Here is a 13,918-nt window from a genome sequence, read left to right as displayed (position 1 = left end):
GATATCTCTAGTTTTCTTGAAGAGATCTCTAGTCTTTCCCATTCTGTTGTTTTCCTCTATTTCTTTGCATTGATCACTGAGGAAGGCTTTCTTCTCTCTCCTTGCTATTCTTTGGAACTCTGCATTCAAATGGATATATCTTTCCTTTTCTCTGTTGCCTTTAGCTTCCCTTCTTTTCTCAGCTACTTGTAAGGCCTCTTCAGACAACCATTTTGCCTTTTTGCATTTCTATTTCTTGGAAATGGTCTTGATCACTGGCTCCTGTACAATGTCACAAACTTCTGTCAATAGTTCTTCAGGCACTCTGTCTATCAGATCTAATCCCTTGAATCTATTTGTCACTTCCACTGTATAATCATAAGGGATTTGATATAGGTAGTATCTGAATGGTCTAGTGATTTCCCCTACTTTCTTCAATTTAAGTCTGAATTTGGCAATAAGGAGTTCATGATCTGAGCCACAGTCAGCTTCCCGTCTTGTTTTTGCTGACTGTATAGAGCTTCTCCATCTTTAGCTGCAAAGAATATAATCAATCTGATTTCAGTATTGACTATCTGGTGATGTCAATAACCTCAGATATATAGACGACATGACCCTTATGACAGAAAGAGAAGAACTAAAGAGCCTCTTGATGAAAGTGAAAGACGAGAGTGAAATGGCTGGTTTAAAATTCAACATTCAGAAAACTAAGATCACGGAATCTGGTCCCATCACTTCATGGCAAATAGATGGGGAAACAATGGAAACAGTGAGATACTTTATTTGGGAGGGCTCCAAAATCACTGTGGATGGTGACTGTAGCCATGAAATTAAAAGACGCTTACTCCTTGGAAGGAAAGTTATGACCAACCTAGACAGCATATTAAAAAGCAGAGACATTACTTTGTCAACAAAGATCCCTATACTCAAAGCTATGGTTTTTCCAGTAGTCAGGTATGGATGTGAGAGTTGGACTCTAAGGAAAGCTGAGCACCAAAGAATTGATGCTTTTGAACTGTGGTGTTGGAGAAGACTCTTGAGAGTTCCTTGGACTACAAGGAGATCCAACCAGTCCATCCTAAAGGAGATCAGTTCTGAATATTCATTGGAAGGACTGATGCTGAAGCTGAAACTCTAATACTTTGGCGACCTGATGCAAAGAACTGACTCACTAGAAAAGATCCTGATGCTGGGAAAATTGAAGGCAGGAGGAGAAGGGAATGACAGAGGATGAGATGGTTGGATGGCATCACTGAGTCGATGCACATGAGTTTGAGTAAGCACTGGGAGTTGGTGATGGACAGGAAAGCCTGGTGCGCTGCAGTCCATGGGGTGACGAAGAGTCAGACATGACTGAGCAACTGAACTTAACTGATCTTGATGATTCTAGTTATGTAGTATGATTGAGTTTTATGCCCTGTACCTTTTTTTCTTGAGCTATTAATAATAATTACCTAGATTTTGTTGTTGGCCTAGTTTTCTATGCATTTACCAATATGTCAATCCTAGAGTTTCCACTTGTTATCAGAATCTTTTCTGAAACCCAGACACATCAGGAATTCTATCCGTTCATCTTCTTGAAATGTTCTCTCACCTTCCTTCTCCAGTTTGGGCTCAGGACCCCATGGCAGCCCCACAAATGTCATATTGCCGTCCCCGTGCCCTCCCCTGGGGTCTGCTTCACCTCTCCGAGCTTCCTTTATCCCAAGTCTGCTCATTTCCTGGTTTCCTCCCTCGTTCTGGTGGAGTCAGCCCTCCAGTGGCTTCCTGTCATGGCTGTGCGGAAGGTAGATCTTTTAAGAACCTGCCTGTCTGAAGACATCTTTCTTCTACACTCACATTTGTTTAAGAGATGAGCTGAACATAATGCTCTGAGTTAGAAGCCATTTATCTCTAGAACTTTGAAGTCATGAAAGGTTTGTCTTCAAACCCCTCATCTAGCTGTTAAGTCCAAAGCCTTTCTGATTCCTGGTCATATGGACAAAACTTTCATTTCTCTTCCAGAAGCGGAAAGACTATTCTCTTTGTATCAAATATTCCAAAAGATCATGATGATACAATTTATTGCCTGAGTCTATTTTAATTCACTGGGCAAAGTTCTTTCATTGGCCTTTCAATGTACAGGGTCCTCACTTTCTTTCCTGGGATAGTTTATTTCCCTAATTTGTTTAATAATGATTTATCTGTCCCATCTTCCTTATCTTCTCTTTCTAGAACCTCTGTCCTCAAGATATTTGACTTCTCCGATTGGACTTCTGATTCTCTTGTATTTTTCCCTCCTATTTTCCATCACCTTGTCTTTTTGTGTCACTTTCTGGGATATTTCCTCCACTTTATCTTCCATCTTGTCAACATGTTTGTTGTTACTATCCTATTTTAACTTCTGGGAACACTTTTTAATTCTCCATATGTACTTTTTTTTAATAGGACATTCTTCTTCCTGAGTGGGTGCAATTACTTTCATTACACTATAGATATTAATGAAGGGTTTTTTAAAACATATTTTCTTTCTTCAGAATTTGCCTTTGCTTCAGTTGTTTTTGTTTGTTTACTTATCTTGATCCCTAGCTTTCATATTATGGGTTATCTTAAGATGTCTTGTAATCCTTGGTTATCTGTTTGTGTTTAAGACTTGGCTCCAAAAGCTGGGTGGAGTCCCTGTGTACATGGTCAGGCTTGTTCATTGAAGAACCTTTGATACAGGTTCTTCCCTGGTGGCCCAGATGGTAAAGAATCCACCTTCAGTGTCAGAGACTGGGATTCAATCCTTGGGTTGAGAAGATCCCCTGGAGAAAGGAATGGCTACCCACTCCAATATTCTTGCCTGGAGAATCCCATGAACTGAAGATCCTGGTAGGCTACAGTCCATGTGGTTGCAAAAGTTGGACCCGACTGAGCAACTATTTTTCACTTGATACCAGTGCTTTCCAATCTTTCCTTGTGGGCTGATCAGATTGTCCGCTGAAAAGAATCACTGTACTAGAAGTCACAAGACTGTGGAAGCCAGGTGAAGGGAAAGCTGTGGCTCTGCACTTCTGTTTAATCATCTTGTTTATGTTAGCACCTGAGCCCTCTTCCGAGACACACATGCCCAAAAACCCAAAGGCGCTCTGTTGTAACCTTTCTGCTGCTGCTGCTGCTAAGTCACTTCAGTCGTGTTGGACCCTGTGTGACCCATAGACGGCAGCCCACAAGGCTCCCCGTCCCTGGGATTCTCCAGGTAAGAATACTGGAGTGGGTTGCCATTTCCGTCTCCAATACATGAAAGTGAAAAGTGAAAGTGAAGTCACTCAGTCGTGTCCGACTCCCAGCAACCCCATGGACTGCAGCGTACCAGGCTCCTCCCTCCATGAGATTTTCCAGGCAAGAGTACTGGAGTGGGGTGCCATTGCCTTCTCCGTGTAACCTTTCTAGAGATCAACTTTCCCTCCAGTGTTCCTCTGGGTACAGAAGGAACCTGGGAATCCTATCCTTTTCCAGACTTGCGGTCAGTCCTCCAGATTTTTCTCCCTCCTCATCTGCACTTCCAGAGTCCCCTTATGTCTCTAGTCCCTAAGAGTCCCATGAGTCTATAAAGCACAGGGTTTCTGGCTTTTCCTACCGAGGACTTTTGTTGTTGCTCAGTCACTCAGTCGTGTTCGACTCTCTGTGACCCCACAGACTGCAGCACACCAGGCTCTCCTGTCCTTCACTATCTCCTGGAATTTGCTCAAATTCATGTCCATTTAGTTGGTGATGCCATCCAACCATCTTGTCCTGTGCCAGCCCCTTCTCCTTTTGCCCTCAATCTTTCTCAGCATCAGAGTATTTTCCAATAAACCAGCTCTTCGCATCAGGTGTTGAAGCTTCAGCTTCAGCATCAGTCCTTCCAATAAACATTTAGGGTTGATTTCCTTTAGGACTGACTGGTTTGATCTCCTTGAGGCTTTAGGATTCAATTTTTCCAATTCTGCTCTCATTTATCCCTTTGCTTCTTGCTTCCAGAACGCGTTGCATTCTCTCCCTTTCCTTCTCTCTTTGTCCTTGTGGGATTACGTTCTGTCATTTTAGTGGGGATTTAGGAAAAGCAAAAGTAAATGTCGGCATTCGATCCACCATCTGTACCTTGAAGCCTACATATTGTAACTGTTTTATTTACCTCTGTGGTGAATCACACACATATCTGATTCCTTGTATCTTTGCTCTTTTTAATGTGGCTTTGAGGATCCTGTCATCAGAAAGTGAAGTCCACTCCCTTTCTCTTAAATCAAGGCTGGTCCTATGATTCGCTTTAGACAATAAAATGCAATCGAAATGGAAGCACAATGGCTCCAAGCTTAAGCATCTAGCTGCCCTCCATGTTTCCACTTGCTGTCTGGAGCCCTGTCTAGCTACCAGGTGGACCAGCCCAAGCTCACCTGCTGGCAGCTGAGATGACTCCAGAGGAGATGAGGCAGCACAGCCGAAGCCTTCCTGGGCCAGCTGTCTTCACGGATCCCACAGCCGCAAGTGCAGGAGTGAACACACCTAAAACTAGAAAAACAGACTCGCCCAGCTTAGCACAGATCTCCCACCCACTGAACGGTGAACTGAAGAGCTGTTGTTTTAATCCATTGTTCCAGGGAGCATTCTAAAGAATGTGCTCTCAAAGATTCACGCAGCTCAACCCTTTAAAGACATGGGAAAATGCCTTCACTGAGCCAGGAACGGAGCCATCCATCAAATTAGTGCATTGAAATTGCTGTTGATTATGCATATGAACAACGCCTGCATAAATGATAATCTGTTGGTTCTTATTACAAACTACACTCCCCAAAAGATAACAAATCAATTTCATAGCCAATGTTCACGCAGCAGTAGACAATTTATCCTGACACTTGCTACCTGCTGGCTACGGTTCCCAATCATGCCAGATGCTGAAGAGCAAGTCTGTGGACGCTGTGAGCTCAGACTCGTTAAGATGCCAGGGACTCATCCACCACATTTCAGTGCACCATCAAATTCCTCCAAAAGCTAAACAGTGACACCTCCAACTTTCAAGCCTGCTAACTTCTTACCAGAACGAAAGTAACAAATTAATTCACTGTGAAGTTGCCTTTTTGAGATGTTACTGGATTTTCCCACAGTCAAAAAAGAAAATCAAAATATTTGGAGGAGGCCTATGTGGGAAAAGAGAGTTAAGAGTTGGACCATATAAAGAAGGCTGAGCACCACCAAAGATGCTTTCAAACTATGATGCTAGAGAAGATGCTAGAGATAGCCCCTTGAACTGCCAGGAAATCAACGCTGAATATTCATTGGAAGGACTGATGCTGAAGCTGAAGCTCCAATACTTTGGCCACCTGATGCAAAGAGCCAGCTCATTGGAAAAGACCTTGATGTTGGGAAAGATTGAGAGCAGGAGAAAAAGAGGGCAACAGAAAATGAGATGATTGGATAGCACCACTGACTGACTGAACATGAGTTTGAGCAAACTCCTGGAGATAGTGAAGGACTGGGAAGCCTGGCGCGCTGCGGTCCATGGAGTTGCAAAGAGTCGGATATGACTTAGCAACTAAACAACAACAACATATGGGAAAAGAATCTTTTTTAAAAAAAGAGTATATATATATGTGTGTGTGTGTGTGTGTGTATCAGATTCAGTTTGCTGTACATTTGAAACTAATACAGCATTGCAAATCAACTTTACTCCAATAAAATTTTTAAAAAAATTTAGAGGAGGACTTGTGAATGAAGAAAACACAGTAAAGGAAACAAACATGATAAGCCCTTACGATAACCCAGTCACCCCAGATCCAATGAGGACCATGTGTCCTTCCCACCAGGCTTCTCCAGAGCTGTGGGGAGTAATGCTAGGTGCAAACAGGCATCAGACTCAGCCCTGTTCCTTAACTGACTCATGCCGCTGGGTAGAAGCGAGAAACCACCCTTGAGGGATACAGCATAGGGTTCAGAGGCAGGAGGCAGGTCATCTAATCTGGGAGACATACCAGCTTTAGCCAGAAGAGGAAAAGCAAGAGGTGAAAAGAAAAATTTAGCCATGAAAATTTAACATCCTAATTTCCTGAAACCTAGAAAATTCTAGTTAGCACAAGAGAGAACTAGATTGAAGAAGTGGAACAAAGAGCTGATTATCTAATTCTTTAGACATTGATTCTTTTAAATTTTAAGATGCATATAATTATTTTCCCTCGTGAAATTTGCAATAGTGTATTATTTAGAATGTCATTAACAGTTAACGTGGCCGAGTCTCTAAAAATGCAGTGGCAAAGGATTCTTCTATTTCATTTTCTTACTTTAGGTATGTCCCTCACCAAGTTTCTTTTTTAACCCATAAAACTGACTTGAAGGAACAGCAGGATGTCTTTTTGGATTCCATTTGTATAGAAGCCCTGTGAATTTTCATAACCGAAACTGGGTTTTCATTTTCTGGTGAAGCGATCCACAACTCTCTCCTCTAGTCTCCATATTTATAAATGTAAGACCAAGATACATATATCTCTGTTACCAAGACACAATTGAGTTAAGCAATGTACCTGTCTGAGAGATCTGTCATGGGAGCCCTTGGGAATCTATAGATTAATATCAATATAGATTATGGATGTTGATATTTCTGGATGTTTGATCAGTTGTTCCCTCAGACTGCTGTCTTGATCCAAACAGGAAGCTGCCTGTTTATATTTTCCTTGATGAGGGTCCAAAGAGGAAAGAGCCTTCCTGAGACCGGTTCCTTGGGCACACAGCCTTCCTTTGGCATGGTTAGATCCCTGGAGCTTCATCGACCAGCTTGTACCTCTCTCGATATTCCTTTCTCCTGTTCTGCCCTGTGTAACCTTCTCATGCCCAAACCTTAAGCCCCATTGTGTGTGCTAAGTCACTCAGCTGTGTCTGACTCTGTGACCCCATGGACTGTAGCCTCCAGGCTCCTCTGTCCATGGGATTCTCCAGGCAAGAACACTGGAGTGGGTTGCCTTGTGCTCCTCCAGGGGATCTTCCTGACCCAGGGATCAAACCTGTGTCTCTTACGTCTCCTGCATTAGCAGGCAGGTTCTTTACCCTTAGCACAAGCTGGGAAGCCCTAAGCCTCATTAAACAACCTCAGCATCCAGAAAGATGCTACATTAGTAGAGCATTTCACTCTTTATTAAACCAAAGGATGTGTGTCAAGGTGCCTGGAGGGGTACTTCAGTTCCTTAGCAAACACGTCTTTGCTTGTTCTCTTGTTTAAGCTTCAGAGTGTGTAGTGAGTTGGATGTAACCATTCCCCTTTCTTCATGTAATAATGAATTAATACCCAAGATTTCTTGAGTGCCAGACATTGTTTAAGCACTTTATGTGTTAAATCATTTAGTCTTCATAATGCCATGGCAGTAATTAGAATATTATCTCCATTTTGCAGATGAGGAGACTGAGGCCCGGAGGTCTAAGGAACTTACTCATGTTTATGCAACTGGTGGATGACAGAGCCAGAACTTGAGTCTGGTGCAGTCTTATTCCCATGTGGGCTTAACCCCTGCACAGCACCTGCCAACAGAAGACAGCCTACCCATTTGGGGATGGGGGGCAGAGAATGGAAGGCGCTTACCCATGACAGAGCTGGAGAAGGCAGGCTGGACTTCTCACTCAAGCAAAGCGTGTTTTCTATAACCTGCCGCTCTCTGTCTGATTCCCGGTCACACGTCCCCCAGGGAGGCTACATATCCTGGTCAACCCTTCGCCTGACGGTCTCAGCTGTCGGTGGCACTTCAGACCCCACTCACGGCTGCAGCTCTGGGGACTCAGCCAGATTCAGGTGAGAAAACTGGGGATGCCAAGCGGGCATCACCAACGTGGCCCCACAGCGCAGGAGGTTCATGGTATCAGGCGGGAGGATGTGAACGTGCCAAAATTTGACAAGTGTTGAGTCTCAAACGCAGCAATTCTGTATGGCTGGGCTGGAGTGTTGGTGCTCAGCACAGAGAGTGGGTCTCTGGGAAAGTCGTCATGAAGTGGTCCCCAGAATCCTCAAAACCCAGAGCAGAAGCGGCCTCAGTGCGCACGGGAAATGGCTCAGGGAGGTGCAGCTTTTCTGATAACATGCCACGGGGCAGTGTGCAGAAGCATCTCATAACCCCAGTGCCTTGAGGACAAAAGAGAACCACCCAACCTCGCATCAGAGGCGCTGGGGAGAGATGGAGCAGCCTCGGGAGGCCCTCGCTGCAGAGCAGCAGGTGTGGCCTCTCTGCCCTCCTGGGTATAAAGAGGATGACGAACTCCCTCTGCTACGGGCATCACGTCTTCTTGCACCTCTGCTCTTGTCCCTTAGCACATAACAAGCACACTGTCACAGCCAGTCGGGAGCCAACTGCAGCAAGTTTCCCAGCATTTAAAGCTAAAACGGCATTAAGAAGCATCATAAAGAAAGAAAGTGAAGTCGCTCACTTGTGTCCAACTCTTAGTGACTCCATGGACTGTAGCCTACCAGGCTCCTCCACCCATGGAATTTTCCAGGCAAGAGTTCTAGAGTGGATTGCCATTTCCTTCTCCAGGAGATCTTCCCGATCCAGGGATCGAACCCAGGTCTCCCGCATTGTAGGCAGATGCTTCATCATCTGAGCCACCAGCGAAGCCCAAAAAGCATCATCCTGGTGCCCAAATCCAGGAGTGGAAAGCAGACCTTCCCCCAGCTGTCTGATGGACTAATGGGTGACTTGAATCATGTGGCTCAGCTCTGGAACATGAGGTAGTTAACAAATATCCCCATTCATCAATGAGGATGAAATGATGGGGACAAGATGTCAGATGGAATCAGAGAGAAGAATTTAGTGTGAAACAGGAACTGAAACAGTTTCAATAAATCAAAGAAATAAACCAAGAAGAAACACCACCAAGAGTTCAAGCAATCCCATTAATAGGGAATGAAGTCCCAGAAGCCAGAATAATTGAGGTACAGCAGAGAGGAAATGACCTGTAAGGATGGATTTACAGCACTGCCCTGCCTGGTGGAGGGAAAGACACGAGGAAGCTTTCACGTAAATATGAAGAGAGAACACGTGTCAGCATACAAGGGCGGAGATTTTCTTGAAAGTGTCAGTCACTCAGTTGTGTCCAACCCTTTGCAACCCCATGGACTGTAGCCCGCCAGGCTCCTCTGGTCACAGGATTCTCCAGGCCAGAATACTGGAGTGGGTAGCCATTCCCTTTTCCAGGGGATCTTCCCAACCCAGGAATTGAACCTGGATCTCCCGCCTTGCAGACAGATTCTTTACCACTAGAACCACCTGGGACGCCCTTCTTAGGGAAGTACCTCTCTCCTTATCAAAGATGCCCCTGCCTTAAGGTGATTCCTTCACATAAGGGGCAGTCAGAGCGCTGTCAGTTAACTAACAGAGTGGGACTCAATCAACCAAGAAACCACACTTTTAGGGGTGTTGAATAATGTCCTATCAGTGATATCTTTGGGGAGCAAAGGTATTTCCATGTAAAAACAGGAAGGGGGAAGAAGATGGAGAAGAAGGAGGAGAGAGAGAGAGGAAGAAGATGGGAGGGTGAGGAGGAGGAGCACACTGGGTTCCCAGGAGCACCTTTGCATGAAGAATGAGCCTTCAGTCCACTGCCTGGGATCCAATGTACCGGGGGTCCGGGGCTCAGACTGTCCTGCAGAGAAACTGCTGTGCTCAGGCCAGAGTCCTAGGGACAGAGCCCTAAAACAGGCAACATCGGGTCGGAGGTCTGCAATCATTTTCTGGGTTAAAAATACTCTGTCCAGCATGGTAGCCACTAGGTACCTGTGTCTCCAGACGACCTGAAACGTGGCTGGTTGAATCCAGATGGGCCCTGAGTGTGAGATACTCACTGGATTTTGAAGACTTGGTACAAACAAGCAAAAAAAAAAAAAAAGATAAAATATCTCTGCAATACAATTTTATATGAATTAGGGGTTCAATGATAGTATTTTGGATATATGGAGCTTAGTGAAATACATTATTAAAATTAACTTCACCTGTTCTTTTTGCTCTTCTAATGGAAGCAGTAGAAAATTTGAAATGTTAGTTGTGGCTCTGCCTCTGGGGACTGTAAGAGTCTAGAAGCAGAGGGAACCAGGCCTTGCCCAGCCTCTCGGGGACACCCACAGGTTGAGGCCGCTGGGCTGCTCCTGGGACAGAAGCAGGGGCTCCTGGGCACCAGCCAGCATCCAGAAGAGAGAGGTCGGGGCCCTGCCTGGGGAGCCTGCGCTGCAGGCGGGGGTCCTGGACAGCGGGGGAGGGTTGCCTTCATGCCTGGAGGGCCAAGTGGCGGAGGAGGCAACCCCTCCACCAAGCCAACTTGATCTGCAGCTCAGTGACTCTCCAGGAATCTCCAGATCCAGCTCAGAAGCTGTGCCACGGGAGCACCATTCACTCCCGTGACTGTGGAACTCCCTCCTCCCAGGGCAGGCGAGGGTTGTTAATAAAGCAGTCTGTCCTCCTGTAGTCAACTCTTCCGGAAAAAAACACGGAGCACCAGCGAATCCAGAAAGCAGGGGTGTGTTGCTTTACCAGGGCTTCCCTCACTGAATCACAGGGGCAGGAACCACAGAAATTCACCCTCACAGCTCTGGAAATGAGAAGTCAGAAAGTGGGGTGTCGGCAAGACTGAGTCCTCCTGAGGCCGGGAAGGACAGCCCATGTCTCGCCTCTTCCCAGCTCCCGGGGATTCAATGAGCATCTCCAGTTTCCTTGGCTTGCAGCACCATCACCCCATTGCTAATGTCATCTGCACATGGCCTTCTCCCTGGGTGTCTGCACTTCATCTTCCCTCCCTGCACGTCTGCCTCTGCACCTAAATTGTCTCCTTTTTATGCGGGCAAGTCATCTGGACCAGCACTGCCCCTGACGGGCTCACCTCTGTGAAGACCCCATCTCTAAATGAGACCACATCCTGGGGTGGGGGGTTAGAACTTCAACACAGCCCATCTGGGGGCACAGTTCAGCCCTAACAAGGAGGATGTGGTCTGTCTGAAACAGCTTAGCTACAGGCAGGGCATTAAGAGTTCCACACATCCATCCACAAACTCAGGTGTGAGAGAGAGAATTTTTCGAAGGGTATTTCCACTACTAAACTTCTGTGAAAAGTTTTACTGCCTGGCCGATTCGGAAAGCCAAACTTCCTCCCCACTTTGTGTGTTGACTTCAAGGACTTGCCTAATGCCGAGGAGTTTTAATTCTGCATTGGGCCATGAGCTAGAATGTGACTCTTCCTGTCTTCTCTCCAAGGGCCCATCTTCTGAATGATCTGGTGTCCCTGGCAGACATCTGCCCCTGATGCACTGAAGCCCTGCTGAGATATCCTCATTCCCATTGTCTTGCCCCTGATGTCCAGCACTCTCTGCTTTCCCCTTAACGCTTCCAGCACTGGAGACTCAGACGTGGCTCATATGTGGCACCACAGGTGAGACCCCTGTTGCCGTCAGTAGCACTGACCCTTTGTGACCCCTGGACTGCAGCCGCCAGGCTCCTCTGTCCAGGGGATTCTCCAGGCAAGAACACTGCAGTGGGTTGCCATTTCCTTCTCTGGGGGATCTTCCCAACCCAGGGATCGGACTTGCGTTCTCCTGCTTGGCAGGCAGAGTCTTTACCACTGTGCCGCCTGGGAAGCCCAAAACTGGTGTGACAAACTTTGAGAAAAAAGATGAAAGGAGAGACAAACATGTGTAAAATGTATTAAACTAAATTTTAATTATGGTGTAGGAAAAAATAATTTATAATGTGTGTACCTAAGAGATGCAGAGTTTTGTTCATTTTTTAACTCAGTGAAACCTCACTAATTTGGACTTCTAAAAATTATATTTTGCAGCTTCCAGATAATAAAATTATCATGACTTAGCTTTAAAAAGTACTGGCCAGCAGAATTTCCTACGGGCTTTGTTACCTGAATGGATGCTGCCTAAATATGTTAAAACATCTTCTGCCCTTAGTGTTTAAACACTCCCCAGGTAATGTTGATTTATCCACTGAGCAAACCCTAGTATTACAGATTGCAGAAAGGCCCTGGCCATTTCTGATTTAACACACATGTCAAATGATCAAAGTCTTATTCTATGTAGCTGTATCTGTCTGTAACTGTTTTATCATTTATTCAATCACAGATTTCCGCAAGCGGTGGAATCACCGCCCATTCTGAGGTCCTCTTGGCAACAGCATATGTGGTGGGTAAATTCTCACAAGGCAGAAATCTCTCTCTACACTGGAAATGGGGCTTTCACAGGGGGTGGATCAGCTTCAGATCCTTCAGCACCAAGGGGTTTGTCTAATAAGAGTGCTTAACAAACCAAAGGGAAGATGATCGGAGAGTGATAAAATATTCAAAACGACAAAATAGCTTCACACAGAAAGCAATGGGGCTTGCCAGATAAATGGGTGTTTTCTCCAGACCTCTCAAGACAGTCAGATCTGGATGAAGCAGCTGCCCACCCAGGTGCAGATAAACCCTGTGCCAACCCCTCCCCAGGGTCTCGGGCCTCCCTCTCACCCCCGGGGGCACACAGGCTCCCCTCCTGGTCTCTTGGCCCAGGCAGCACCCCAGCATCAGGCTCCCTGCCTAAGGAAACAAGGCCTCCGCACCCCCAGGCCCAGCGTGTTCTGTGCAGAGCAGATACAGAGGCTCACGGAGGGCCAGGCCATGAATCATTCAGCGTCAGGGCCTTTTCAAGTCAAATCCCTCAGCTCTGGAGCCTGGTGCTCACAGAGGGCTCGGGGAGCATCAATTATGGAAATGCCTTCAAGTTAAGATTAGAGGTACATTTGGTTATTCATTTCCTTTCCATCCCTGAATTGCAATAACTTCATTTCAGGAGTCATTTTTGCAGCCTCCCATCTACACTTTGGTACAATTTGCTAACATGTAGGGACTTTCAAAACTAAATGTATGCCACACACACACACATATATGTGCCTCTATGTATAGAAGTACTCAACTTGGGCAAGCTCTGGGATAGTGAGGGACAGGGAGGCCTGGCGGGCTGCAGTCCATGGGGTGGCAGAGCCAGACACGACTTAGCGATTAAACAACATAGATGTACACACAACAGATATACACATACACACCTATACACACACACACACATATATACCTATTATACACATGTATATTCATATATGGGCTGCCCTCATAGCTCAGTTGGTAAATCATCTGCCTGCAATTGAACCCAGGAGACCCGAGTTCACTTCCCAAGTCGGGAAGATCCCCTGGAGAAGGAAATGGCAGCTCACTCCAGCATTCTTGCCTGGAGAATCCCATGGACAAAGGAGCCTGGTGGGCTACAGCCCATGGGATTGCAAGAGTTGGACACAACTGAGCAACTAAACCATCAACCTTATGCATATATATATATATATATATATACACCTATTATACACATGCATATTCATATATGGTGGTGGTGGTGGTTTGTATATTCATATATATACCTATGTCTATGTATACTCACAGAGATATACTGATACATGCTGCTCCTTAGTCACTCAGTCATGTCCAGCTCTTTGAGACCCCATGGACTGTGGCCTCCCTGGCTCCTCTGTCCATGGGATTTCCCAGGCAAGAATACTGGAGTGGGTTGCCATTTCCTTTTCCAGTACATATATAAATATAGATATATTTGTGTGTATATATATATATTTGTTTGCATATCTGTGAGTGTGTTATGTGTGTGTGTGGAATGTCACCTAGGAATAAATCAGTTAAAAACATTTTTAATTAATTCTGAGTACAGAGCTGAAAAGTCCTTGGTTTTAGATAGAGTTCCTCTCGCGTGGGCTGCAGGGGTCCCGAGGATGGAGCCGCCACACAGCTTTTTGTCAGCATCGGCAAAAGCAGGTTTTAAATCCGTGCCTGCTAATCCCCACAGCTTCGTGTGTGCTTCATGAGCCCATTCTATAATGAGCATTTTATTTAAGCCATTTTTAGAGATTAGAACAGAGTTTATTTCCTTCTACTTTTCATT

Source organism: Bubalus kerabau, chromosome 9, assembly GCF_029407905.1.
Source record: "Bubalus kerabau isolate K-KA32 ecotype Philippines breed swamp buffalo chromosome 9, PCC_UOA_SB_1v2, whole genome shotgun sequence".
Taxonomy (NCBI): domain Eukaryota; kingdom Metazoa; phylum Chordata; class Mammalia; order Artiodactyla; family Bovidae; genus Bubalus; species Bubalus kerabau.
The sequence above is the reverse complement of the archived record's forward strand: the minus strand, read 5'-3'. Positions refer to the sequence as shown.